Here is a 4458-nt window from a genome sequence, read left to right on the forward strand (position 1 = left end):
AGAATGAAGAAACAAAAAGTACAGTAGCAAGCCCATTTATGAAATTATTGTATCACCATTGATGTCATTAATTCAATGGCAGAAATTTAATAAGTTACTGTTATATGTCCATTCTATAAAATTTTGATATTCCTTTAGTGATGGTAGTACAAACAAATAAAGTTGTTCAGAAATTCAAAACTATGATACTAGGGGCTTATACACTGCTGCAGGGCATTCTGGCATCTATATTTGTGGGCAGGGTCACTGCTCTTAGGCTTTCTCAGCAGAAGAGAGATACTGGGAAGGGTGCTCACACTTGCTCCAAAAAAAAGTGCTGTTGACATCAGCTCAACAACTGGCATACATGAGGGCGATCACATCGGCATCCCCACAGGGAGTCATAGAGGGTCAGTGATGAAGAAGGCCATTGGGGACACGATGATTCTGGGTAATGGAGGCAGAAAGTCTGGCTTTGGGTGGAGTTTGACTTAACCTCTTCTCCCAAGATGTCCCAGTTTTGTGCTGTGTAGGCCAGTGTAACCATAATATTTCACATCTTAATTTACATCTCACTCAAGAAAAGAGTGAGTCTACCCCCCTTCCCCCACCAACGGGTGAGTGTGCACTCTGCTCCTGTGCATGGGAATATGGTTAGCTTGGGACTACACCTCCCCTCTCCCACCCGTCCGACTGATCCAGGTGCAGAATATAATGGGAACTTCGGACTCCTGCTGCAGTGATTACTATCAATATGCTTTAATGCCTTAATTTTACCAAGTATAAAATAACCCTTCAGATTCTTTGTCCACAGGGGACCTTAGAAACAAAGGTGAACACCCTAATTTTAAACCAAGGGCTCAATCATACTGGTTACCATAAACAATGCCCCTTATGTCAATATCTTGATAAAATACTCTAATTTACCAAATACTTTTTATGTCTTCTATTAGGACCCAAAATATATGATCATTCAGACCACTGGAACAGTCAATGGTGCACCAAAGACCTATGTTACAGGTCCCATTTACCAAACACGTTTTGACAAGTCATGACTCCCCTCCCCCTTTTATTTTATTTTTTTATTATCTTTATTTAAACACCGTTATTACAAATATGATTATAGTTGTATGATTACAGTCAGTAAAGAACACCCCTTCACCAGTGCAACAATCCCACCACCAATTTCCCAGATCTCCCTCCTCCCCACCCCCCACACCTGTACTGGAGACAGGCTTTCTACTTCCCTCATTCATTCACATTGTTATGATAATTTTAAGTGTAGTCATCTCTCCAACTGCACTCATCACTCTATGTGATGAGCTTCATGTCACGAGAGCTGCACCTACCAACCCTCATCTCTCTTGTCTCTGAGATACTGTTAAAAATGTCTTTCATTTTTCTTAAAACCCATAGATGAGTGAAACCATTCTGCGTCTTTCTCTGTCCCTCTGACTTACTTCACTCAGCATAATAGATTCCATGTACATCTATGTATAGTAAAATTTCATGACTTCATCTCTCCTGATGGCTGCATAGAATTCCATTGTGTATATGTACCACTGTTTCTTTAGCCACTCATCTGTTGAAGGGCATGTTGGTTGTTTCCAGAGTATGGCTATTATAAATAGCGCTGCAATGAATATAGGTGTAAGGAAGGGATTTTTTGTATTGTATTTTTGTGTTCCTCGGGTATATTCCTAGGAGTGGTACAGCTGGATCATATGGAAGCTCAATTTCCAGTTTGTGAAGGAATCTCCATAAGGCTTTCCATAAAGGTTGTACTAGACAGCATTCACACTAGTGGTGAAAAAGAATTCCTTTCTCTCCACATCCCCGCCAGCACTGCTTATTTTTCTTTTTTGTGATGTGTGCCAACCTCAGTGGCGTGAGGTGGTACCTCATAGTAGTTTTGATTTGCATCTCCCTGACGACTAGTGATGAGGAGCATCTTTTCATGTGCCTTTTGGCCATTTGCCTTTCTTCTTTTTAAAGTGTTTGTTCATTTCTTCTCCCCATTTTTTGATGGGGTTAGTTTTTTTTTCTTGTATAGTTTTGTCAGTACCTTGTAAATTTTGGATATTAGTCTTTTATCTGATGAGTATTGGATGAATAATTTATCCCACTCAGTGGCCTTTGTATTCTGGGCACTATTGCCTTTGAGATGCAGAAGCTTCTCAGCTTAATATAGTCCCATATGTTTATCTCTGCTTCCACTTGTTTGGAGAGTGCTGTCTCCTCCTTAAAGATGCCTTTAGTCTCAATGTCCTGAAGTGTTTCACCTACATGTTGTTCTATATACCTTATAGTTTCAGATCTGATATCAAGGTCTTTAAATCATTTGGATTTTACCTTTGTACATGGTGTTAGCTGGGGGTCTGAGTTCACTTTTTTGCAAGTGGCTAACCAGTTGTGCTAACACCACTTGTTGAATAGGCTTTCCTTGCTCCATTTAGGATTTCTTGCTCCTTTATCAAAAACTAGGTGGTTATATATCTGAGGAACATTCTCTGAGTACTCAAGCCTATTCCACTGATCTGAGAGTCTGTCTCTATTCCAATACCATGCTGTTTTTATAACTATTGCTTTGTAATACAGCTTAAAATTGGGGAAAGTAATGCCTCCCATATTCCTTTTCCCAAGGAGTGCTTTAGCTATTCGAGGTTGTTTATTGTTCCAAATGAATTTCAGAAGTGTTTGATCCACTTCTTTGAAGAATGTCATGGGTATCTTTCGAGGAATCACATTAAATCTATACAATGCTTTTGGAAGTATTGCCATTTTAATAATGTTGATCCTGCCAATCCATGAGCAGGGTATGTGTTTCCATTTCGCATGTCCTCTCTTATTTCTTGGAGCAGTGTTTTATAGTTCTTTGTATAGATCCTACACATCTTTAGTCAGGTTGACTGCAAGATATTTGAGTTTGTGTGGCATTACTGTGAATGGGATTTTTCTCTTAATGTCTATTTCTTAACTATCATTATTAGTGTATAAAAAGGCCATTGATGTATGTGTGTTAATTTTGTAGCCTGCCACTTTGCTATATGAATTTATTATTTCTAGAAGCTTTTTGGTAAAGCCTTTAGGGTTTTCTAAGTAGAGTATCATGTCATCTGCAAACAATGAGAGCTTGACTTCTTCCTTTCCTATCTGGATTCCCTTGATATCTTTTTTTTGCCTAATCGCTATAGCTAGTACTTCCAGTACTAAGTTGAATAGGAGTGGTGAGAGAGGACAGCCTTGTCTTGTACCAGAATTTAGAGGGAAGGCTTTTAGCTTTTCTCCATTGAGGATAATATTTGCCACTGGCTTGTGGTAGATGGCCTTAACTACATTGAGAAAGGTTCCTTTTATTCCTATCTTGCTGAGAGTTTTCATCAAGAATGTGTGTTGAACCTTATCAAATGCTTTTTCTGTGTCTATTGATATGACCATGTGATTTTTTATTTTTCTTGTTGTTGATGTTGTGTATTATGTTGATAGATTTACAGATGTTAAGCCATCCTTGCATTCCTGGGATGAAACTTACCTGATCAAAGTGAATGATCTTCTTAATGAGGCACTGGGTACTGTTTGCCAGGATTTTGTTGAGGATCTTTGCATCTGTGTTCATCAGGGATATTGGTCTGTAATTTTCTTTTCTGGCAGCATCTCTATATGGTTTTGGTATTAAGGTAATGTTGGCTTCATAAAAGCTATTTGGAAGTGTTCCTGTTTTTTCAATTTCATAAAAAAGCCTGGCCAGGATTTGTAGTAGTTTCTCTTGAAAGGTTTGAAATAATTCATTCGTGAATCCATCAGGGCCTGGGCTTTTATTTTTGAGCAAATTTTTGATTACGGTTTTAATTTTCTCAATAGTGATGTGGGTGTTTAGATATGCTACATCTTCTTTATTCAACCATGGAAAGTTATATGAGTTCAAAAATTTATCCATTTCGTCCAGGTTCTCATATTTAATGGTGTAGAGTTTCTCAAAGCATTCTCTGAATACCCTTTGAATCTCTGCAGTATCTGTAGTGATCTCCCCCTTTTTATTTCTAATATGCATTATCAAGTCTCTCTTTTGCTTTGTGAGTTTTGCCAATGGTCTATCAATCTTGTTTTGTTTTTTTCTAAGAACCAACTTCTGCTTTTGTTGATCTTTCAGATTGTTTTTTGGGTTTTCATTTCATTGATTTCTGCTCTCAGCTTTGTTATTTCCTTCTGTCTCCCTATTTTTAGTTTCTTTTGTTGATCATTTTCTAATTCTATAAGCTGCATCATTAAACTATTCATGTATGCTCCTTGTTCCTTCCTGATGTGTGCTTGCAAAGCTATAAATTTTCCTCTCAGTACCGCTTTTGCTGTATCCCATAGGTTCTGATAGTTTGTGTTTTCATTGTCGTTTGTTTCGAGGAAATTTTTTATTTCTTCTTTGATTTCATCTCGGACACTAGTTGTTTAATAGTAGACTGTTTAATTTCCAGGTGTTAAATT

The sequence above is a fragment of the Suncus etruscus genome, chromosome 4 (assembly GCF_024139225.1).
Source record: "Suncus etruscus isolate mSunEtr1 chromosome 4, mSunEtr1.pri.cur, whole genome shotgun sequence".
NCBI classification, from domain to species: Eukaryota; Metazoa; Chordata; class Mammalia; order Eulipotyphla; family Soricidae; genus Suncus; species Suncus etruscus.